General features: G+C 33.5%; 1 protein-coding gene across 1 annotated transcript in view; it reads left to right on the top strand.

The window, feature by feature from the left end:
- The first annotated feature begins 7,227 nt into the window (after positions 1-7,227).
- LOC146528153 (protein dj-1beta-like) overlaps positions 7,228-26,987 on the top strand; it is a 33,861-nt gene continuing 14,101 nt past the window's right edge. Inside the window, exon 1 of the mRNA XM_085204415.1 lies at positions 7,228-7,378. The gene's annotated coding sequence lies outside the window, so the exon portion shown is untranslated. The remainder of the gene's footprint in view (positions 7,379-26,987) is intronic.

Here is a 26,987-nt window from a genome sequence, read left to right as displayed (position 1 = left end):
ACAGTCGCATACTGAGGGCCTAGCGTCAGGACTGACCTCAAGAGACATGTAATATATTAACAGAAATATCGTATATGTTATACATATAATATAATACATATAAACACCCTTGACCGCGTCACGTCGTCGCGCATTTAGCGACAATACGCCGCCGCCAGCTGACGCGACCCTTTCTGCCTTTCCTACTGTATACTAGCGATGCAATTGTATCGATATTTCAATGTTATGTTCATCGACTTTTTCTTTATTTTGTATAGAAGACAAAGATTTTTTTGCTTTGTTACTTCGCTGCTATAGGTGGCAGCATGATATAATAGAGCTTATTGCTATCCTTAATAAATTAACTATCTAATACAAAAAAAATTCAAATGAAATCAGTAGCTCATAAAATTAGTGCGTTAAACCAAACAAATTCTCGAGTTTCATTATAATACTATAGAAGTATAGATATTGGATCCAATCCAATGAAAAATGTATAGCTTATTATAATAAGTAGGTAAAACGATTGAAAATACAAGTATAAACTTCATTTAAAAAGCCAAAACAAAGTTCTTCATGCTGATGAGCAATTACTGCACTAGCGCTATAAATGTTAATATCGACATAATCTATCGACAAGAAATCGAAGATTCACTCCATCCCTAAACAAGACAAGGGGTGCGACAGACTCAGAAATCAGAATTAATTACTTTTTGACATATTCACTTTTATTGCGATTTATACCGAATAAAGAGATACCGACGCGCAACTAATTTGTAGAGGGGGGATTGATATTGTAGTAATTATGATATATTAGTTCGGAATATCTAATAGATTGGGCAAGCTGTTGCATTTTATAGATTATGGGTGATAACAGCTGTGTGTGTATGAAATATCCAATGATTTGAAACATGAGGTAAAACGTCTAAGTATAACAAAAGAAAGCAGCTTCACGTTTTTTTTCCACCGTGGCAGGGGGGGGGGGGGCTCAAAGGAAACCTAGCGCTAACATTATAAGTACGGTACCTATTTTGAGTGGCGGCACTCAACGGTACGACGATTATTGTTCTAGCACGTTACTAGTTAATTGAATATGATTTTTTATTCATTCGTCAATAAAAAAGGCATTTAGGTACGTAATTTGTTAAGTGACCACAACAATTTAACCAAGAATTTATTTAGAGCAAACTTATATATCCAATATATTATCCAGAAACTTTCCTTCTTTTATAATACAGCAGGGTAGGCAGCGGGAAACTAGTGTTAAGATAGCATTCTCCAATTTCCTCCGAATTTTGGAGGCATTGGGTGGAGGCATACCTAAAATATATTAAATCACTACAACAATTTATCCTAGCATTTATGTAATATAATTTCTAGATATTTCAGTACATAAGATACAGCGTGTTCATTTCGCAATAGTAAATACAGGCTGAATAAATTTCAACCAGTGCCCAATGAATGATTTTCGGACCGCGTATCCAAATTTGAAATATTCATATTTGGTATGAATATTCAAACGGCCCGCTGTTTATTCACGTTCCAATTTCAAAATATTTGCATTTATTTATTTTGAATTGGGAAACTTTTTTGTCGGCGCGCTTTTGTGACTGACATTACTTACACGTTTTGTTTGTGTAATGTCAGAAGTTGATTTTTTTAAATGTATTCAAATAGATATTTGCAGAAATGATTTTCAACCCCTTTTACCTTATGGTAAGTTTGTGTTATTAGTTCTTTGTTATGTTTTAAGTAAATATTAAAGTTACATATTTAAATAGATGTTTAATTTGAATATAATAAAAAATTGTTTGGAATGTATTTTATGTGAAAGCTTTCTCTAAAGTTAAAATAATATCTATTTTTACAATGAAATTAAATTATTTCTTTTATACATAGTGTATTCCATTTTATTTAATAAAAATATTACAGCACAAATTTAAATGTGTAGGCTACTTAGTATCAAAATATACCTTTTTACTCTTGGTTTTTTAATGGTTTTTAAAGTTGAATTTTGTTTACAAATAACATTAAATAGGTAGTACGAAATCATAATAATTATTAATATATTTAAAAAAAAGTAACCCCATATAAAGACACCCAAAGCCACAGATAACCAATAACTTGAGTACAGATTATACTATTGTTTAGAACAATTAATTTGAACAAAGGTTTAGGAGATAACACTCGGACTAAAGATGGTGGTTCGTGAATATGAATGTCTTTGAAGTCTGTATTATCTTGTTAGGTAGGTACTTGTGTTAATTTTTATTTTAATGTTTTCAAGTAGTAATATTTGAATTTGTAGATAAATCTTTGGATTCAAATTTGAATAAGTTACTTCTATCTAAGTAGAAACAATAAGAACACTAATAAAAGGTAATGTCATTGTAATATCATTTTAATTAATTGTCATTTATTACTATAAAATAGCCAAATATAAATACTTCATTTTTTATATAGGGGAATTGTGCTCAAGATGGCATACTATGATAAGATGACACACTACCAATATTGATGAAACTATTAGCGCTAAGTGCGATCTTGTGACGTTTTAGAGAGTGTCTGTAGATGCAGCTAGTGCTTAAATTCAGTATGGGTGCAAATGAATGCAGATGGGCAAGTAATTTATGTTTTCGTTAATTTCAATTGCAACAAATTTTTCTTTCGCTTTTGCTTGATGGTGAAAAGACATGTAAGATAAAAATTTTCTATTTGAACTAATTATAAATGTAAAATAGGAATATTATATGACACAACTTACGCTAAAAGCGCATCCTAACCTATAAACTTTCGTCACAACGGTTAAAATTAAATTCATATATCTATTGGGTAAGATGACATACATAACGTGAGTATAAGATGGCATACTATCTTACCCTTATAAATAGAATCGATATATTTTTTTGCTTTACCTACAAAATGCCTGGCAATTACAAACGAATATATATTGGTCACAAGAAGACATGGATAAGGCTGCTAAAACAAGGGCATTCAATAGCCGCAAGTGACGAAGCTTATTTCCCTTTTGGAAAAGGAAGTGACTGATAACGGAATCCCACCTCATAAAATTTGCAACATGAATCTGGACTTAATACTTTATAAAAGCCCCCCAGCAAAGAAGAAACTATTTATTTGTGAACTATGCTCGACAAATAATGATGGCGTTTTTATGCCACATACTAAGTATGTCATTTTACCCTGTAGATATATCGTCTTACACTGATCGACCTAAGTGCGATTTTTGTTTGTTTTTATGATGTTTGAAAGATGATTGTTCTGAAACTAAAATAATTTCGTTGATTATGAAATATATAATAGTATACGCAATATGCTGTTCTCAGATGACTTTATTTATTTGAAATATTTGTCTTCAAACAAAAAGTATGTCATCTTAAGCACAATTCCCCTAAACACTTCACACGCACATAGCGGTAGGCAGAGAAGAAAGAACCTGGGAACCTGTTAAGACACCCCGTTCCCTACTTTCAGGAGATATTGCGTTTTGAGTAACGCCATGTCGTGTCTCTTTTACAGTATAAATATAATGCTACTTTCACACCTTGCAAACTGGGAGTGCTAGTTACAATTGATAATATTAAATGCAACAAAAACGATTAAAAATGGAATAGAAATAATGTATTAAATACCATATGTGGCATATTTTTTCAGCAATAGAACAAACAATATCAACAAAATATAAATATATGTACTTGTATAAATAATAATAAATAAGTAAATAAATATAAAGCCGTTTTCACACTCGCTCCGTATCCGCAATCTTGGCGCGCTGGTTGCGTTTGACATTAAATAATTGTTGGGCGCCGGCCGACGGGGCTGTGCTACTGTTCTATTAGATGTGGCGGTATTTCTTTTTAAATATAATTACTTTTTAAGTTAATAAAGGTTTTACGAACGTTGTTAACCTGTTGCTGTTCTCTGTAAGTAAGTATATGTACAATTTCATTTTGTAGACTTTACATGTAGGGGTAGGAACCACGGAAACTAGTGACAGTATTATGCTAGTGCTTGTGGCTTAATGTTACATGTTAGAAAAAGGTGTAACTTTAAAAATTATGTAATTATTCGAAAAAATTTTAGAGAATGAAATCCAACGAATGAATGAAATGAATATCCATTGAACAAGAATTTGTAGTTTACCGTATAAGTTTTATTTCAGCCGGGCACGACGATATTATTTAACTAGTATGTACTCGTATGTTATGTGTACAAGTATATTTGTCGAATATACAATCACTGTATACATATAATTTGTATAAGCGACAATTGTGGGTTCTATTACCATGCGAGGATATGATTATATTTCAATTGTTCTCGTTTACCCGTTCAATGTATTACTACCGGCCGGCCCGTTCAATGTAATATACGTGGCCGGGTACCCGCCACGCAACCCTCAATATCTCGAAAATTGAGCGGTACCTACGTAAGGAACGGAGTGCTTTAACACTCCTCTTCGTCTTTGTCTGCACTGCAATATGCGGAAAAAACATAGTACCTAACTATTATACAGGTATTTTTTTAATAAATTGTAGATACCGAAAATTAGAGATCGAAGCAGTACTTAGATTCTTTGTATCCATTGTATTAATACGACGAGACGAGAATGAACCACTAACATTAGTAAGATAATAAAAAAAGCATGTCCTATTCCATTCCATTCGTAACTCTATAATTGGGGGAAAGGAATTTGTTTAATGACGGCATCCCGAGGGGTTGAGCTCGGATTGTGATGCTCGATCCAGACTTTTTATATTTTATCGCGAATTAGAAACCTTTGTATAACGTTTTGATTGATGGCGCCTTGTTTGTGTTTTTATTTTATGTAGGAAAATTTTGAAAATGTTTGTTATATCGATTTAATTAAATGTAAGCTATTTTTTGTTATTATTACGAAGCAATTGTAGCATATTAGGATGTGTAAATGTTTCGTGGACACGTGGTGGTAGAAGTAGGTTCGATCTGCAAGAAATGATCAACTTTGAAGTAATTTTTATTCCCCCGAAAGAAAACGCGGTGTTAAGTTCTGCCACTCAACATTAAAAACGACACGACGTTACTTAACATGTAGGTATCTACAGAAATGCTAGCTATTAGTGTTCTGCTCCCTACTAGATTCTTGCTAAAAGGAAAAAGCCTTCTTCTCCTTGCCTTTACGATAGAGCTTGTAGCTAAAAAGAAAGAAATTGTTGTAAATTTTTTACTTTTTTTACAAACTTTTTTAACAAATTTTTACTTGTTAAGAATATCTCGGTGCAATAAGTAAAAATACGAGTATGGACTTTAATTTAGTAATTTAACGCATACAATGCACGCACAAAACTAAGGCGGTAAATGAGAAATGTAGTGTATAAAGACTAGACACATAACAGAGTAGGTGAAGTTGTTGTTAATGCATGCGCTTTAAAATACATACACATATATAGGGGAATTGTGCTTAAGATGACATACTTTTTGTTTGAAGACAAATATTTCAAATAAATAAAGTCATCTGAGAACAGCATATTGCGTATACTATTATATATTTCATAATCAACGAAATTATTTTAGTTTCAGAACAATCATCTTTCAAACATCATAAAAACAAACAAAAATCGCACTTAGGTCGACCAGTGTAAGACGACATATCTACAGGGTAAAATGACATACTTAGTATGTGGCATAAAAACGCCATCATTATTTGTCGAGCATAGTTCACAAATAAATAGTTTCATCATTGTTGGGGGGCTTTTAAACAGTATTAACGCCAGATTCATACATGTTGCAAATTTTATGAGGTTGGATTCCGTTATCAGTCACTTCCTTTTCCAAAAGGGAAATAAGCTTCGTCACCTGCGGCTATTGAATGCCCTTGCTCTAGCAGCCTTATCCATGTCTTCTTGTGACCAATATATATTCGTTTGTAATTGCCAGGCATTTTGTAGGTAAAGCAAAAAAAATATATCGATTCTATTTATAAGGGTAAGATAGTATGCCATCTTATACTCACGTTTTGTATGTCACCTTACCCAATAGATATATGAATTTAATTTTAACCGTTGTGACAAAAGGTTATAGGTTAGGATGCGCTTTTAGCGTTAGTTGTGTCATATAATAATCCTATTTTACATTTATAATTAGTTCAAATATAAAATCTTTACCTTACATGTCTTTTCACCATCAAGCAAAAGCGAAAGAAAAATTTGTTGCAATTGAAAATAACGAAAACATGAATTACTTGCCCATCTGCGTTCACTTTCAGCCATACTGAATTTAAGCACTAGCTGCATCTACAGACACTCCCTAAAACGTCACAAGATCGCACTTAGCGCTAATAGTTTCATCAATATTGGTAGTGTGTCATCTTATCATAGTATGCCATCTTGAGCACAATTCCCCTATATATACTCGTATTACCTATTGTAACTTACTGAAGGTGACGACTTTACCAAGGTACACTTAGGCTAACAAATAGGATACAAAGGATAACAAATTTTTATGGTGGCAAATTTAAAGCTATTTTTTTAGTAGGTAAACTCCTTAGTACATAATTAAATTTTAAATCAAGTTAAACTAACATATTAATACAACTTTACAAAACTTTACTATATAATCGTAACTTTAAAATCTAAAATCCAAATTATATTAAAATAACGCCCAAACTTCACAAATATACCCATTGAACAAGAAACACACCTACAATAATAGGCAAATAACTAATATAAATGTTGTGAGTATAGATGTTTGTTCCACTTTCACGTATACATTACTGAACTGATTTAGATGAAATTTTATAATAATTATAGTTTATAGTAAAATAAAGTACAATTTATGTACAGATATGGTATAATTTGACAAATATAACAAAAAAAGTGAGTGGGCAAAACCACATTTAAGTCGCTTATTCACAAACTTTACAAATGTACCAATTTAACACAAAACAAACCCACAATAACAGGCAATGAACCACATACATAAAGCCTAATCTAAACATTGAATAAACAGTAAAACCTGCTTGCAAGTATCCTATAAAAATCAGATATCATAAAAAGGCCGGTGCAAGGAACCGAACGCAAAAATAAAAAAAAAATAACGACCAATCACAAGCTCGGATACACTTTTACACGATACAATTCCACCAATAGAAAACCGTTTTAAGACGCAACACCTACATACAACTGTCTCGCTCTAACTCGAGTAATATATGTATATCTGTTTCATTCGCATTGTCTTGCTCTTGAGTCGTTCAAAGGTTATGTGATATTTATGGCTGTAATTTTTTCCGTTTTGGCGCAATTTATTTTTCATTTGTGTGCTTTTTATTTGTTTTGAAATGATCAAGTGAGTTTTTAGAGATCTATTGCAGTAAATGTCTCTGAATAAAGAAGGATATTTTTTTTAAGTAAGTATTCTGAGATTTATATGTTCAAACTGTCAAACACTTTGCTGCATTGAATTGGTTGTCAGTTAGTGAAATGTATAATAGCTTACTTTAATATTTGTGAGTTGAAAAATAAGTTTGTAGTACAATTGAAAAACAATTATGAACCATCAATAACAACGGAAAAAAACAAAAAAGGAAGACACAGCATGAAAGTTAGAACAGTTTTTCTCATACAAATTATGAGTTTAATTAAAAAACTTTATAACATATTGTTTATGACGTTTCTACATCTATGAGCTTTTGCCAGAGAATTTAAATATAACGTCGTCATTGCGCTGTCAATACAAATATAATTGTCTACGGTGATGGTCCTGAGTTCTGATAAAGTTAAGGGAGGATTTTCACTTAAATATTTCTCTGGACATAGACAAAGTACGCTAGGCGGAGAGCCTAATCTCGACGTATTCTTTTCTTCTCTTTTCGGCTTAGTTCGTAATATTACGTGTCGTGTTTCGAAACTCAACGCCGCATTTTGTATGAGTAGAGAGGAAAATAATTCTTTGCCCCTAGTGGGATTTGAATCCACATCCATCGCGCTCGTAGTCAGATATGGTCCCACTACATTTGAAGCTGCATAGGGATTTGTAATACTATTTTAATGTATTAGCCACTAGTCCTCCTAACACTGGGTTCTTTTTACCTACCCTGCCATATACGGGATAGAGCAGTGTAAAATATTGTTCGAAATCGGAAGCGGTTAGCATTTTTTATATAAAACACGATAAAAACATACCGTCTATATGTTTCCAACGTACCTACTTGTATAGAGGTTCCACGTAATTACAATAAGTGACATGTATCACTCAATAACAACACTACACACAATTAATTAATGATTGAATTCATAAACTACAATCTACACCAGAATAAAAAATACTTGACACTCTCCACTATTACCACCACCTTTGATATACTTCTTTTTTTTCTTTTTTAAGGTTTTAAACAAAAACCAATCAAATCGAAACCTCCCCCCTATGCCCCTTTACCCCTTTATAGAAACCAATTCAATCCTAAAAGCTCTCGCGGAATTCAATCGACAATCGACATATTATCTCAAGCCGAAAACAAAATGCCGGTTTTTAGTTCGCACAAAATGCAAATAATAAGTAATTGTGTTGGCTGTAGGGGTTGTCGGGGGTTGTCGGCTGTTCCTGACACACCCCTGCAGGCCGGGATTTTTTGTGACACGCTCCCCTTCCTTGGTTATGGTTGATATCTTAAAGTTACGCTATTTTGATGTATGCGGATTATTTACTTTTGTTACTTTTGGCTTTGGCTCTTTGAGATTTTTTTGTTTACAGTTGGCTTATTTGTTGGTTGGGTGGTCTATAGCCATGGAGTAAGTAGTGTTGATGATATGAGAGAAATGTGGTGACCGTAGTAATGCATAAACAATTACATAAATATGATTTTTTATTTCGCCGTATCTTGTCGATTTTTTTAATAAATACTGAACTAATTGTTTTAGAATTTATATGAGAACAATTTTGGATTACACCCTATCCAATGAAATCTAATTATTAAAATCTGAGCCGTAATTAGAATTACCCAGAAATTTGGGTTTAAACATAAAAAATATATATAAAAACATTCAGAACCCAATATTTAAAACTAAATGTTAGGTAATTAAATAAATTATGGTAAAATGTATTGTATTGCGTGTATAGAGAGTACAAAAATACTGCAACTTTAAATTTATTTGAATTAAGGAAGTTTTATTTAATTCCTACTATGTGTTAAACTTGAATCTGAATCGTCGTATATTCATAATCGTCGTAATCGTCTGATTTACAGACACATTTAACCCCACTTAAGCATATTCAGAAATATAATTATAATAGCTTCACGCTGTATCCCGCATAGAGCAGGGTAAGAAAGAGAGATTTAGTGTTAAGAAACCTTTCTCCTATCTAACAATTTTATTGAGTTCCGCTTCTCAACAGGCAAATCTGGCGGTGTGAGAGTGTTAACACCAGGTTCCCTCTGCCTTCTATGCTATATGCAGAATACAGCATAAACGCTAAAAAAATATAATAGCTCCGAAAACCAAAGAACTCACCTGACTGTCTTTCAAGCCCAATTTCTCAGCAAGCTTCTTCCTGTCCGGCTTCGAAATATATTTTTGAACTTGAAAACGTTTTTCTAATCCTTTCCTTTGCAAATCCGAAAATACCGCCCTTCTCATCATACCGCGACGGGGTTTTCCTATATAAATGAAATATTTAAATTAAAAAAATAACTATTAAACATGCTTATAACGTGTTATAGATACTGCTCGCAGTCGAGTGGTTATAGCTGATCGAGGAGACTCCTATTCCTGAAAGGTTCTACTATTCATATCATGGCTCCATCATCAGACCAACTCGATTACCTATACCAAATTAATGTATTATCACTTACTGACACTGTTCTGAACTGACATGTTTCAAGATGATACAGTTATTACAATCCAAACAAATTCATCATCATCATCATCATCTTCCATAGACTTTATTAAATGAAAATATAATCACATTAATATTTTCAAACAATTTGCTAGTAGGTATATATATTTTCTTATTGCAAGGTTTGAACCTATAACCATTATAGAAAAAAAACATGACAGACAGTAATCTTTCATCACATATGAAACGTTTTTCTGCAATAATGCCGCCATATTGTAACGACAGGCTTGTTATTTTGATAAAAGGGGAATCACCTACCTCTGGAACTATGCGCCCAGGGGAAGCCCCCGGGAAGAGGGAACACTTGGGTGTGCGCTTGTGCTGGCCGTACTGAAGAAAAAACAATTAAATTAGGTTTTTTATAATCCTAAATGAATGAATATAGAAATACTGAACTTAGTTATACAAGCCCTAATAGTCTTTTTAAGTTAATAAAAAGGGAACAATAAAAGTGTGTCAATGAGGCCTGGGCCTTGAGTTTCGCTACGTATCTTAAGTTCTCAGAAACAGAACACTCTTCTTTTTTTCTGCCTACCCACAAATATTGTACAACCATGAAAAAAGGCCATACTCTAAACTATATTATATTCAATTTCTCAATATGGCCGTTGCTATTGTAAAAAAAACATCAATATTCTAACAGATATTTTACAAAAAAAAAAACGATTCGCAAACAACCTCAAGACCGTTCAAAACCTCTGTTTTTATTATCACACTCAATTACACCATAATCTGTACAGCATATTGAAGTTTCAGATTATATCGAACAAATAAAGGGGACGGGACAATAGCTCTAGTTTTGTGCTAACTGCTTTTTTAGTAGTTTATTCTGCTAATGTTTTTTTTATACTGAGGTTTGTAATGTTGATTGTAATATTGCCTATCATTTAGTTTCATGCATAAGTATTAAATAGGATAGGCAATGCTAACTTAGTCTTAATATCCTACATGTTTCGAAACATCAGAACTCAACGTCTTGCCACAGTGAGAATGTGATAAATAAAAGGTAATTCCCCAAAGTTGGAATCCAACTCGTATACGTCGTTATGAGTTGAAGAATATCGTCAGTTAAATTGAAATGATTGAAAATGAGGTTTTTTACATCAACTCAGTCCCGCTATCAATATACTTTTACTCATATTCAAGAGAATTTAAGACCATTCATATCAATGATTTTAATGATGATTTTTTTAAGAATTTCTAAATTTTGTTTCAAATGTAATCATCGTTTTTAATATTATTTTTATGGAACATGATTCTCAACGTCTGGGAATCTTATAAAACAGAAATACTTACCCAAATAAGGATGATGACAATGCGCCAACAAATGTTGCAAGTGCTGATGCTGCACTGGTATCGGTCTGCTGGCGATGGGCTTAGCTATCGGCCAGGGGTTGCCTATCACTGGTTGACGGTATTCTGTTGAAGAAATTTATGTGTAAGCAAAAATAGACGTTTTTAAATTGCTTCTTAAATCTATATTAATATTATAAATGTTAAGAGTTTGTTAGGTTGATCGCGCCTATCTGAAAAACGATTGTTTCGTATAGGATAAATATTTAAGTATTGGATTGGCCGTTCATCCAGGACGGCTTATACGTTAAACCAACCAACCAACTAACTGTATCGACGGAAGCCGGGAGGTATGAAGCCGGCTCCCGCACCGAGAGTGTTTCATGTCTCGTATACAACATTTAATCACTCCTATTCGACCATGCGTTTAAATTTAATATCGGACTAAAAAAATTTAATCAGCATTTAAAAACTTCCAGACACACTTCACAACTAAAGAAACCAAATAAAGCTAAAAAAATATTTTTTTTTAATAACTGCAAATATTTAACATTCGCATTCACTATAAGCAAGTAGGCTCAAATATAATTACATCCACCTTCCATATCCACAATACGTCCTTGAAACGAAGTGGTTTCAAATAAAAAAAAATGAAATATAACCATTATTCAATTAAGTAAAGACGCTCCAAGCATAAAACGATCGGGTAATCGCTTCGCCCTAATCGTATAGAGCTATTATAAACAGAGCGGGATCTTTAGCTATTAGGGCCAAGGTGGGAGCGGTCCGAGATTTTGTGAAGAATATTGAAATCTATTAGTGGTTTTATATCTTTGAAGTCTTCGTAGTTCAGGATTAGACTGTACAAGTGATGGTTGTGATTTCGATTCGCATTTGGGGGAAAGAATTATATCCTTTTCCTTGCTCTTCTTACAAGACAATTACACTGTGAAGTGGATTCCGTGGATTTACAATCATGAAATTCATAATATGCTACAAAAATCTATAATTTTTATGGTAATCTATAGAGCATAATTATAATGGTTACTCACGGAAGAAAGAAAGAGCTTCACAAAATATTGCGTGAAGATAGTCCGTTTCCCCAGAATATTCTGGTGATCTTTTGGTAGTGACTGTTTATTTTTTTTTTAATTTATTACATACAAACGTGAAATAATAAAATAACATGAAACAATAATAATTATCATCAAATCGCTAATCGTTCCCAACTTACCCCCAACAGCAACACCCCAGCGATTTCTTACCACCCCACTGTCAAAGGCACGCCGGCGCCGCACGTTATATATTATATTATGGCCTTTGTAATGCTATTAATCTTGTTCAAAGTGTTTTGTTTTTGACTCCAGCGTATTAATTTAAAGCTTGTATTGAAAGGTTTCGCGATATGTTCAGTGTTCACCTCTTGGGTGTATTGGGGTTAGGTTTGTGGGACCGATCGTGGATAAACTACTGCTGGATTATCATCCTGTGTCAGTACTCAGTTTAGTTAGTTAGTGTATAAGAATTATATTTTTTTATCAGTAGTAGGGGTAAGCAGAGGGAACCTTGTGTTAAGACACTTTGTTTCCCACTTTCCGTTGAATTCTGGAGGTATTGGAACTCAACGTCGCACTTTACCTCGAGAGAAGTAATTTAGTGTATAATATGTTCGTTATATAGAGCGTAAATTATAAAAATATCGTAAGTAATTCTCCACATTAGGAATGCAGTGATCGATTTTTAAACATTGAAACAAGTGCTGATGGCCATGCCCAGAACTCTAAATGATTTGAAATGATGATTACATAACATTTTTGGTCTTCATACAGCTTCACGGATTACTAAGGTTGATAACAACAACAAACTATAATAATATGTGATACTGCAACCGTGGAACTGGGTTGTAATCATTTTTACGAAAAAGCGAGAGTTGATCATACGTGAGTTCATATTCCGACTCGCTCTTGGCTTAATTGAATAATTTTTTTATGGATCCGCTTATGCATTGAAAATTAATAAGAATATTAACTTTCTACTTCTTTTGGACAAAGATACTTTTAGGTGGCGAGAATCAACATTTTATGTTGTCGAACTAAACAGAAATAACGAAAATATTTAATATTTAAGTATCTTTTGCAGTAGGATTTGAATCAACACCCATCGATTAATCAAACAAGTTAACTGCTGCCTCTTCCCTTATAACGACGAGTTGATTACTTCTAGTTTCAACCTCGCCGTCGACCACTTGTCGTAAACACTTGTATAAAGTTAAATTTTAGTTTGTTGGAAAACTGTATTAAATTAAAAGGAATAAATATTATGGAGTAATTATGGAAATTAGACATTTTCCTGGCGCAGGGGCGTCAAGCGTTCGATTGTAAACGTGACAGGTTGTGGGTTCAATTCCCATTGAAGGACTTGAAATATATCATTTCCTTCACAGCGTTAAGTTGCAGTCAATGATGGTGCCGCCACCACACCACCGCCTCTAAAAACCATATCAATATAAGAAAAACAAGTATATTTCTCAAATCACCTCTCAAAATAAGATAATTAGGAAATCGGCTAAGCATATAATTGTATAAGCCCCTCGCCACGGGGCGTTTGGGGGCGTCGTCGCGGAAACTTCGTACCCCTCACGATCACGGTGACTTTAATTATTTCACTTATTTACCTATTAATTTCTTAAACGCTCAACTCTCAAGTGTTTTCGTTAATTTTGTATTTTAATTGTGTATTAATTTGGTTTTACATTAAGAGTGTAGGTTCGATTTATTAGTGCTTAAGCTTTTTTATTTTAACAAAGAGTCATTATAGGACACATAACTGAATATAATTAAGCCAGTAGTTCCTGAGATTAGCGCATTTAACCAATCAAATACTTCATTTTCCAGATTTTTTTTTCTTCCCTCGTACTTTCTACCTTATTACTTATAACCAAATTTCATATCTTATAGATATTGGTTGAGCAGCAAGTTTCATAGAATTAACGCCAGTACATTTTGATTACGCTGAATTAGAAGTTTAACTTTTTTCTGAGCTCCAATGAATTTACATTTATATCTTTATGTAGTCTTGAGAAAAATGGTCTTGACAGACAGAAAGACGGCAAACAACAAAATGATCCTATATTTTTTTCGTTTTTTTCTTATGAGGTATGGAACCTATAAAAAATGTAAGGTCCTTTCAACCACAACTAACAAAAGACTAAATAGCAACTTTCAAAAAAGGCGAATCAACACTTGAAACAACATTTGAAACCAATAAAATATCTATTTTTATATTGAATCCCCTAAAAAAATGATGTAACAACGATTTTGGACAAAAGGCGGATTATTTTTTACAATTTTTGGACTTAGCCCCTTTTGTTTGGCAGTTTTATTAACTGTTATGATAGCTGCATGGATTTAGAGGTAGCTAATATTGTTATATTCTTTTGTTAGCTGTCGTTATGAACGATAAATTAAGCTTGTTTGGGGGTCGCGAGTTCGATTTCTGTTGTTTGTGGTGTTGATATGATTTTTAGATGTCTTTTTATGTTTTTTTATGGTTATAGACCGTCGTAATGCACAGCGACAGCGTCTGTTTGTGTAGTTGTCGGTTCGAGACCTTGTTGACTGAATGATTAAATTAAATTTATTTTCTTTTCTTCGCTGCAGTAAACAAATTGCGGCATTGGGTTCCGCCGCTCAACACTCAATGTCTAGAAAATTGGGCGGTGACTGGGGTGCCTATCTTAACACTAGGTTCCCAATTCCCACTGTCTACTCTCCCTGTATGCGGGAAGATAAAAAAAGCTAATAATATATAAGATACATATTCTATCGATGTATCATCAATTAAACTTTAATTGGCCTCTCTGAGTTGAGCCATAGGAGGGTCATTTAAAACACCTAAAGGTGTAGATACATTATCGCCACTCTACGTATCTATTAGGAAACAATACATGCGGGAAAACCTCAGAGGGTCGCAAATCGAGTTGCCATTCCTACCGATGTTACCAGGACAGTCCCAATTTTTATGATTTCTCCAAACAAACAAGAAGAACTACTGAAATTTAACGTTTTTGCAGCTTTTCTTTCAGAGAGAATCTAATGTCAAGTCACTAAATTCTCCACTTTTCCGAGTAGGATGTTGAGTGGTGGTTGCTAATGCAGCACTCAGTCCCGATGATGAGGGAAATTAATTATAAGACAATCCGATCTCCAGGCAGTTCCCAATTTCTTTAAACATTGCCGGACTAAACGCCACTCTTTTCCCGAGGTGCAGGTTGTACGGTTACAGGTCCAGGGAATTCGAACCTATAACCCTCACGTTTACAATAAGACCATATGCCGATTTCCGTTTTCTCATTGGTAAATTTATTAAAAACTTAATCTTTCTTCTATTGTCCCAATTTTATTATTACTAAAGATGGCGACCCCGGTGTCGCAGGGTCCCCTCGAATCAATTATTTTCACACTGCCGCCGAAAAATTGGCGAACGAACTCAATTAACGGATAACGGTTAATTAAATAACGGAATTGTTGTAACTGGATTTTTAAATAAACTTCTCTCTGCTATTTTATAATATTTGTTGTTATATATTAAGGAATGATTATATTTAAATTATTTTAATTTCTCCGGTCAGGTGTAACACAATGCGGTGTTAAGTTCCACAATTCAACACACAAAAACAGGGTGAGATAACTCCAGGTACCCAATTGTTACTTACTCTGCTAAGCGTGATTTTGCGTGAAACTAAAATAAAATGATATGAAAAGTTAACATTTGTCGACTTACCTACTCCTATCCCCATAAGATTATGCATAATATACATCGTTTACATTCAAATCACGTCGCTAAGTTACGCCGAGTGTTTTAAAACTTTGGCGTTAGGTTCATATGAACTTAAATCTGAGCTTTTAAATATCTAACTGTAGGTACGTGATATATTAGGGTTTTATTAAAGTGTTATTGACATGACCGAAGCCCTCGTGAAACAGCGGTAAAGTCTAATTGTAAATGCGACAATTGTGGATTCGATTCCCACTTGCAGAATGATCATACTTAATTTGTTCATTTCCTAGCTCTGGTTGAAAAAAGGCGCCGATCAGTTGCGCCACACAACATGCAACGTCATGAAAATTCTGCGGAAAGTGGAAAACAGAGAGTCTTATCACTAGGTTGCCTATCGCCCTCTGCCTACCCTGCTATATGTAAGATACAGCAAATCCCAACTACTCCACTCTGACCTCAAACAATCAAAATGATAAAATATACGGAATAACAAAATTTACAAACCAAAATTTATAAAGGGATATTCACATTCACATGTAAATTATCACTAAAACGGTTTGCGGTTACGCCTTCGCGTGATTTTGATACAAATGTTAGTGTATTAGTGTCGTGTGGTGCGACATTATGTTACACGTAAAATTTACGTGTACAGCGTGTTTGATTCAATTTACGTAGAAAACAGAGATAGAAAAGGTAGAGTTGATTGTTTGTAGTAATCTTTTTAGATTTTTAGGAACTACTTTGGTTTAAATTGAAAAATTATTTTTGTGTTGGATTGTTCGTTTTCCGGGAAAAGCTAGGCTTATTACATCAAGTTAGACGTTTTTATGTTATCTCTTTTTTTAGCTTCACGCTGTAACCCTTACACAGAGGGAACTTAGTGTTAAGACACTTCATTCTCGATTTTCCACCGATTTCTGGCATGAGGCAATGTTGAGTGGCGGAACCCACAACCACAGCCTAAGAACTATGTCAGATGCAAGTGCCTTGCTATACCAGTTCCTGGAGCGCGACCTAAACGCGACGCAAAAGATCGTGCAAAGTGGAGTAGGTTGAGTAGGAAGGCAGACCCTGCCAATAGCCGGGATTAAGGCCAGGAAGAAGACACAACCATTGGTTATTTCCATTTAATCACATAGCAAAGCCGCAGCTAGAGAAGTATATCTAAAATATATCAACTTATAATTATATAAGCATTGGGAAATTCTGGAGTTTTAAGTTATAATATCTATAGTAGAAATTATAACTTACAATTGGCAAATTTTCTATTGTATTAATACATCACCTTACCAAAAGCTTTATGTTGTATGAAAATATGGATATATTAACTAGTGCAATATTTGAGGGAATAATCTTCACGTACACTATCATTTACCCACATTTTTTCCCGCATCAGCAGGGAGATGTCATTTTACGGGGCATTTTGTCTTATTACCGAAGTTAGGAAAATTATAACAATAAATCATACAAAATGGTGAGTGGGAAACGAACCCTTAACTAACTTGTTTTCAGTAAGACCGAGGCTGCACCGCAACAATCTAATCGGATTTTCTGTCTAACCAGTAATATTTCATTACAAAATAATAAAAAACACTCAATATGCGCTCAAAATCGCCAAAAAACGTAACAAAATTACACCTTTAACTAAAATACCAATCAAACACACCTGAAACAGTCCTCAGTCGATAACCCAAGCCAAATCGATTTATGATAAATCGTTTCTACATCTCTGATTCCGATTTTATAGTCTATAACGTAAAAAAACTTTTATTTTCGCCACCACTTGCCTTAAAAGGAAGTACTCTGCGACGTATTTCCGGTATATAAGGTTGGCATTTGCAAAAGCCGTTACGAAATAACGGTGTTCGAACGATCGCGTTCCAAATTCAAATATTATCGCAATATGGCGTCCAATGACATGTTAATATGGCGTCCGGGACTCCAAATGCATAATTTTGTTAGATTTTCCTCCGGTTATTGACATATAAAGAGTTTTTTTTTATATTGAAAGGAAACGTGTCCATATAAAAATTGATATGTTAGATTTGGGTGTGTTCTCTAAAAAGCGAGTTAAATATTACAATTTTACAGGGATGATTAGTCGATTGATAGACAAATTGTAACAGGTGATAGAGTATTTAAACACTTTTTTCTAAATTTCATATTTGTGCAATAGAGTGCTCTATAAATTTATTTTATTTGTTTTTAGCACCTATTCCATTTAATCATGACACGTGGATCCATGGATTCGTTGAGTTACAAAGATTAAAAACGCTTAAATATTGTCACAGACTGAAATTTTCATTTGGTGATTTCTCAAAATTTGATACTAATTTATAAAAATTGTACTAAGCATTATTATAATAACATTATTATTATGTCTTCTTTAATATAATATATCATAGTACACTAATTTGTATTGATCCTATTGTGAAATTGTATTCTTAGTGACATTGTACGTTGTGTGGCGGAGCTCGTTACCAAAGCAAGGAAATGCAACTATTAAAGCTTTCCTCCGAGTGGGAACCAAATCCATCCAATTTAATCAATTTATTTGTGTGTTAATAAAAAAAATATAATAACTAATAGAGCTATCTGAACACCAATAATAAAATAATAAAGCGACTTGCGTCCAACGAAAATGCCAAGAAAAAGACAGATTAATTTTGACATAGTCCCCTCTCTTTCGCACTTAGTGTACATTGTGTATCTCCATCCCGCTCTCTCACCCGCGCTTAAGTGTCCGACCAGATGTCGGCACTTTTATTGAAAAACTCCCGGACGCCATATTGTAACTTAGTGAATTAAGATGTAGCGAGGAAAATTGTTATTATAGTATATTTGATGTGTAAAATATGTATATGTTTATATATTTTCTTCGTCTAACGCGGCGTTGAGTTACGAGAATCAAAACGCGATATCTGGATTGGACGGTTCGTGGGGAGCAGTGTCTTAACACTAGATAAATTACGGCAATGAGTTCCTTCACTGAGGCCCGTAAGCCTTCACTTATGAACCGCTCTCAACTTTGAGCTTTTATGAACTTGATTTATAAATACGGGCCTTAAAACAAATAAATATATATCCGTCGGCGTCTTTGAATAAAAAACACTGCTCTATGAGTCTACTGACAGACAAGGTACAGTTGAAACTAGTAGACGTAGAATTAGGAGGTGTAGGGAGACACTAAGAGACTGTTTTTTGATATTCCTTCGGAAACAAAAAAAGAAGGGGTTTTCCATCTTAAAGTTTTAAACTGTATCCCGCAGTTTGTAGAGTAGGTAGAGAGAACCTAGTGTTAAGACACTGCATTGCCATTAAGACATTCATTTGCCCGTTTCCGCTGAATTGTCGAACTCGACCCCACTAAATGTCACGTTTATAATCACATGCTTGTGCCCCTGCAAATACGACTGGCGTACTGGATCTTCTGGATCAAATATGAGATCTGGACCTTCTAACATTACCGCTTTCAGCTAAACAAACTTCCGCTTTATAATATTACTACACAAGTAGAGAAGATATCTATATCTATTATGTATAGGCATATAGGTACATATCTACTATATTTTTAATCACATTTATTATAAAACGAAACAAACCAGCAATCAATATTAAATAATATGTTAAAAAAATATATTGATATTTTTTAGGGCTCCGGTCGTTGACTAACAGGGAAAAACGGAACCCTTATGGAATCACTTTGTTGTCCGTCTGTCAATACCATTAATCCCAATATTGCATGGAGGTATCCAGATGAAATTAATATCAAATATTCAGGTCTATGGCCCCGTAGAGTTTTGAAAAAATCAAGCTTTTAAGTCAACGCAACCAAAAGATATGAGCATTTATGTATCTATTCATCGTGTAATCAATATCTTCAGTTATAAAATTAGACACAAAGTGTGGATTTACAATATAAATATAGGCAAAAATCCAAAAAGTGGGAAATGTATAGATATTTCATAGAAAAAAATCATTACAAACTTACATTTGTAGTTCATTTCATACAAAATCAGCGCATATGCCCGCAAACTTTGTCAATTCTTTATAATTTTATTTGTTTATTATTTTAAGTTGTAATTGTAAATCCCGTTAACCTACAATCCTGAAATTGAAATTGTACGGAAGCGACGGTGAGGCTAACTTGCGCTTAACTGTTTTTATTTTTTTTATAAAACTAAGAAAATAATATTCTTAAACGTGTAAAAAATCGAATACCATGCAATAAAAGCATAAAATGGAAGTTTTAAGTCCTTATTATTATAAAAAATATATGATAGCTACCTACTTAATTTAATTTTCAGTATACTCGTAGGTAAAAACCTATTATATTAATTCTAAATAAAATATCATCCAAAATTCGTACTGTTAGTTTAGGAGTTCCCTGAACCGCTTAAACTTCACACCTCTTTATAACGCCTCGGGCTAGGAAAGTTGTGAAAATGCCGCCAAGTAACACCACAAGGGTCTTATGTTGACTTTACAGAGATTTATGTATCTATATATTTTAGCAGGGCAGACAGAGAAAACATAGTGTTAAAACACACCGTTCCCCGCAGTGCACACAGATAATGCCTCAATAAATAGTCGGCCTCTAATATAAATATTAATAATATTATAATTGTTCTATACCTTTAAAGGCCGAGTAAATTTACGGGTTATCAAAGGACATTAATAAAATTACTTTTTTCATTCAACAGAGACGATCTGTTCAGATTCGTTCTTCACTTATCCCGCAAATAGGAGGGTAGGCAGAAGGAAATGTTATTCAACGCGCGCTTTTGCTTTGGTGCCAAAAAAAGTTTTTTTTAATTTGTATAAGTAGCTCTTGAGATGAGTGCGATCAACTAAACAAAGTCTTTAATTCAGTTATAATACTAATATAGAAGTAATATTAGTATTGAACTATTAGTATTAATTTTATATATGATTCATTATCTGTGTAAAATCGATTGATATATACTTACTCGTAGATCGTAAATGAAACGACTGGAATCAATCAAATTTATCGTTTCTTAGCAGAACCTTTAAAGTGTTTTTCTTGGAAAACTTTTCAGTTTTTTTTTGTTATTTATATATATTTTTTTTATAAATAGAAAAGGGTTATTAATATTATAATAGGCTAAATTACAAACATTTTAATATTTGTGATAATTATGCTTATAAGCTTAAATGTCACAAATTAATTTTCTATACATCCTCTTATATAAATACTCGTAGTTCAAATACGTGTCAATTTATATCAAATATTAAATTCACTTACCTCTATTACTTTTAACGGTGTCTCGTTCCTGATCTCCTAATATGGCACTAACACTAAATTTGAGCAACGGTTTTTTTTGTTCTGTATAGTCCTCACAGTTTCTAACCAAGTCCTCGGTAGTCTTCTCCTTTTCACCTTCATCGCCGGAGTTTTCTTGATAGCTGTGCAAGTTGAACCGCTTTTCCAACTCCTCAAGCCGACGGATACCAGATTTTTTACACGCAAATGGTGGGCAGTCGAAAGAACCACAATGACAACGACGCGTTAAATTCGGAATATTTAAAACCTCCTTTTCAGAAGTCCTATCATCATTTCTGTTATACAAATCGTGGCTGTAGAAAACATTGTCGTTTTTCACGTGAAAATCCTCGTCTCTACTCTTCGAATCTTCATCTTCTACCTTCTCTATTTCGTCTGTTCTATTTTCTTCGTCGTGTTCCATCATCCTGGGTTCGTCTACTTCAGGAGAGTTCTCCCGGGAGTAACTCTGCCTATAGCTTTCTAAGTGTTGATTGAGAAATTGATTGTGGAAGTTCACCGTTTTGTGTTGATGCAGGATATTGTCTACCAAAAACGGGGACGTCATGTTAAAAGCGCTTACATTTGTCTTGTAGCACAAATTCTGTATAGTTTTTAACATAATGTTGTGATTTGAAACCAACGGATTGATTTTTATCGTTCCATGCTTCAAGTCTGTGGGGTACATAACGTATTTTTTGAAATTATCTCATTATTCAATATCACTAAATGTCAAAACACGATCGAATTTCTTATTGGCAAAAACGTGTGTCCTCTGCTGCGTTTGAACATCGACTGGCGTTGGGGTGTGTTCGTAAAATGGGCGGGATTTAGGGTGGTTTTTACCCGCTTTTGTGTTGATACGTCCAAACTAAGATGACCTCTCCCTCTCTAGCGGACAAAACAATTCCCTATAAAAGTGAGATAGGTAATGTCTTGGGTCTATTATAATGGTCACTTGGTTTGCTCGCAAGCTTTATTTTTCTGCTACACCGAATTCAATTGCACCCTTATCGCTTTCGAAATAAGGGTGCCTTTCTGAATTTCGATGATAATTTTCCACTTGCCAAGATGTATGCAATGGCCATGTTTATAGCCTTTATTCATAGAAGGGAGTTAAAAGTTTCCGCACCCATTCTCCGCCGTATATGGTATTAATTCTATTTGTTTTATTTATTTGAACGTTCGAGACAGCTCTTCGGGAAATAATATTCTTTTATCGAAATTTTTACTATGTACCCGCAATGAACGAATGATAAATTTAATATAGTAATAATTTTTGTAGGTGGAATATTCAAAAGCGAATTTCGTCTACTTTGTTTAGTCTTGACAAAGGCTATACTCGTATATATTTTTACGTTGAGTAGGGATGAAAAAATAATAAGGTTTTTTTGTGAATATGATATTGTTGCTGTTAGCCATATTGGCCTTTATAGCGACAACGGGAAGGTAGGGAAGAGGTTACTCTTTCCCTGAAAAATTGCAAGCAGTATGTGGCTGCTTGAGAGACTCGACGGCGGTAAGGGCGTCCCAGGCTTGCAACCGTCGATCAGGCTGGGAATAAAGATTTTATTGTAAATCTTATATAAAACTCTACTGTTATTCAGTGCCTGAAAGATAACGGACAAACGAGAGTACCTACTGGATTTAGAAATAAATTATTATTTCTATAATCAAGGTTGAAGGGAGCGTGTCAAATAAACTTAGGTATGGCGAAGAAGAGTATGTTTTTTTATTTAGATGATAAAGATGACACAGGTTAGACAACAAACGTTTATTTTATACTTTAAATATTGCTATACATTTTTTTACAATTTTCAATGATAGGTAAGTATACCTACCTACGTTTAACAGATATTATGTAAATTTTTATTTGTATGAAATTTTAAAACAAAGTTACTTATAGACTGAATGAAATAATTTATATTTTTTTATCGATAACTTAGAATGTTTTATTGCAAAATAAGCCAAATTTTAACATGATAATATTAATAATTTTACAGATCTATAGTTCTATAAAACTTTCGTCGTTAGGTACTAACTGACAGATAACGCACAGACGAAACTATTGGATTTGGAATTTATCTTATAGGTGATTGGTGGGTGTAGGGGAGGACTAAAAGAGGATATCCCGAAATTTATACGGAGACAAGTAGAACAGTTTTTTCACGATTTTTCATTTAACGTCTCATAATCCACGCAAACAAACAGGCAGGCGAAGACTAGTTTTCAAAATAATAGCATTACTTTGAGTAATAATAAGTTTAAAATAAACAAATACTAATGCATCATGGCGACTGTATCTCAGTGGGACAGCGCAGTGAAGATTTGGGAGTCAGATACAGTTCAATACAGGGAATATTTTTTTTATTTCCCCCACTTTGACAAGAAAATACGCGGCATTGATTCCGCCACTCAATACGTAATGTGTCGTAACGGAGTGTCTTAACACTGCGTTCCTTCTGCTTACCGTGCTGTAATTATTCATCATAATTTTTTTTTTAATCTACGTCAAGTGAACCTTGTACCACATCAAGTTTCTTTTTAACCTCTATTCTCAACAACAGTGTGTCCAAAACTGAGATTGGGAAAAAAGATACATAAGAAAAGAAAAAAGTCAATTTCACTATTAGCCACTCCCTTCTACGTTATTGGTTGTTCTTCATTTCTTAAAAGATCTTACATACGTAATAGAGAAAATTGTAATTTGTGTCTTATTATAAAACAAATAAAGTTTAATTTATTTTGAAAATATTGCAAAGAAGGTTACGATAAAAAAGGTTTTAAGGGTTGACCTATGAATATAATTTCACTGTATTTGAATCGACTACAGTAAGCGACTATAGAGCCACGTTTTTCTTTAAATATTATCGGATTTTGTGGTGATTTGCGGTTTTTCATCGTTTATTAAACGGTTTTTTATAAGTTGCGATTTTTAATTTTATGTATTAATTTGTGAATATGCTTTAGAGTTTTAGTGATGAATATTTTGTTCTTCGTTTTTTGCACGATAGGAGGAAAGAATTTAGTGTTAATATACAATGCTCTATACTTTCCGTTCCTTTTCTGGACGTCGCGTGTTGAGTAGCGGAAATCAACGCCGCGCCTTGTCTTGCCAAGGTGAAAAAATAAATAGAATTAAATACAAATCATACAACTGGGAATAGAAAAGTTTTTTGATGTAGTTGTATTTCTATTTCTGGAATGAATAATGTTGTGATAAACCCTTATGTTATCGACATTACTTCAATATCAATTAGTTTATATTAATTGAGTGTTCTCGACGTATTTGAATTAATTTAATTAGTGGGACCGTCTTGGATGGTTGTTGGTTCGATGTCAGTTTTTCTTAGAAGCATAACATTGAGTTTGGCCACCTAACACACAATCCCGAAAATTCGCCGGGAACCAGAGAGCGGAGTGTCTCAAGCTAGAGATTCCGTCTGCCTACCCTGTAATTTGCAGGAGAGTCGTGAAATTGAAAACAAGAAGATATTGCGCTACACGCTTTATATTGTATTATATTTATATTTATTACTAACTGGGTCGCGTATCGTTATCGTTATTCGTTTATTGTCTAAAAGTTACCCACCCCTTTGAACGGTGTTTATACAATTAGATGATTCGATACGGACAGTTGTGAAGGGGTTGATGTCAAAACATAAGTTTAAATTTATATTTTTGCTTTGTGCTCTACTTAAGTTAGATAAAAATAAAGAATATTTTTATTGTTATTTTCGTGGTATTTCTTATATTTTGTTTTGTTTTTTGTTCTTATTTTTTTAGTTTATATCAGACAATAAAATATTATTTACTTACTGTTCTTAAATGTATATTATAATTTGAATATTTTTATCTTTACACTTACACATTTTCCTTTTTGCAAAATAGACGAAGGTATTCTTAACTGTTACAAAACATTTTATTGCGAGTAAAATATAAACCATAAACAAAAAAACAATCTAGAAATTTAAATAATATTATCGATATCAATAATATAATAAATAAAACGAAAAATAATATTAATACATTGCAATAAATACCAATTTAATTAAAGCTATAGCCGTTACTAATTTAAAAAAGAAATAAAATAAAATATTGCCGCGTGCGGTTGACAGTTGACAGAGATTTTGGCGGGAACACGCGACTATTGTCAAATTAGTCTCGCGTTTAAAAATTTGTCACAGATTAAGGAGGGGCGCCTTTTTGATTATTAATTAATTGAAAGGAGTGTTATTTAAACGTATTTAGATAAAATATTACTAAAATATGATATATATAAAAATATATACTTTATATTAATAATTTCTCTTAATTAATAATTTACTGAATTTAAGTACTGCCTTAGAGAACAAAAAATCTTTCAAAGTAATTACTTACCGTTGTTACTATTGTTGTGTATAAAATACGGCCTAAATTCTTCTTCATTCCTTCAAGCACTATATTGTACATTCACATCGATTTCATGGAAACTAACATTGCGTTAGATTAGCGTCTAAAAAGTAGTTACTTATCTCCACCTTACCTAATACCAACTTTTACCTACCGGCGGCTTTGTCTGGTTCGTCTGGTTTTTTTTAACTATACGCTATAATCGACATGTAACAGGGTATCAAGATAGGCAGAGGGGACCTGGGAACCGAGCGTTACGACCATTTGGTTCCCATTAAGGCACTTGCGTTCTGTAATTTCCAAAATTTTTAAGGCTATATTGCATGGTGGAGCTCAACGCCGTAAAACAAGTCCAATTAAAATTAGAATGCACTCTACACATTCGAATTTTGAAGTTAAATGAAGTATGGACTATCCGACACAAAGATTTTTCAATTCGAACCAGTAGTTCCTGAGATTATCGTGCTCGTACAAACAAACTCAGTTTTAGCTTTATAATATGTATATGCTATAATAATCATTATATAAATGAAAGGGCAGCAGATTTTTTATTTTATGTAAACTATAATGACAAATTACACGGATATTATATTTAAAATATAACTAACTGGTTTAAAGTAATAAGTTATGATTATTAAATTAGATTAAAAGATATATTAAATCTTTTTAATAGGATGCTACCGTGAAGCAGTTTTAAAGGGTAACTAACGACTGCACGTGATGAGCGCGGATTCAAATATTGAACAGAAGGTTCCTATTAAAAATAGTAGTTTTTTTTATTTGATTCCCTTAATTTTCGCAGAATTTTTGAGATATTGCGAGGTGACAATTCCTAAAAATACCAGTTTTTCTCTTTTTACTAAAGCAAGGAAATGAAAATAATTCGTTCCCCCGAGTGGGAATCGAACCCACAACCGTCACGTTGACAGTCACACAACTTACGGTTACGGTGAGGACGGTTTCAATTATATAGAATAGGATTTCTTTTGTGCAGTGTTAATAGCAATAGCGTAGCTAGGGTATTTGCTGCCCGGTGCGGCTTAGGGGACTTGATGCCCTTTAAAATGGTCTAAGGTCTAAAAAAAAAAACCAAAGTGTCTTCTACTGTCACGTAGATCAAGTGTCAGACACTAAAATGTGACATTGGCTACCTTTAAAAAAAAAATCGTCGACTTTGATGCCCCTTTCCTTTTGGTGCCTGGTGCGACCGCACCGCTCGCACCCCCCTAGCTACGCCACTGGTTAATAGCATCTCATCCCAGATCCCACATATACCATATTAGGTAGTTAGATAAACTCCATATTCCATATTCTTATTCTCTTATTCTCCGTTCTCCATATTCCATTCCATTTCCACATTGCCTGATGAGTGGTC

Source organism: Heliconius melpomene, chromosome 20 (assembly GCF_056956725.1).
Source record: "Heliconius melpomene rosina isolate 202511_hmr_F chromosome 20, ASM5695672v1, whole genome shotgun sequence".
In the NCBI taxonomy this organism is placed as follows: Eukaryota; Metazoa; Arthropoda; class Insecta; order Lepidoptera; family Nymphalidae; genus Heliconius; species Heliconius melpomene.
Note: the sequence above shows the minus strand (reverse complement) of the source record. Positions and strands in the feature narration are given on the sequence as shown.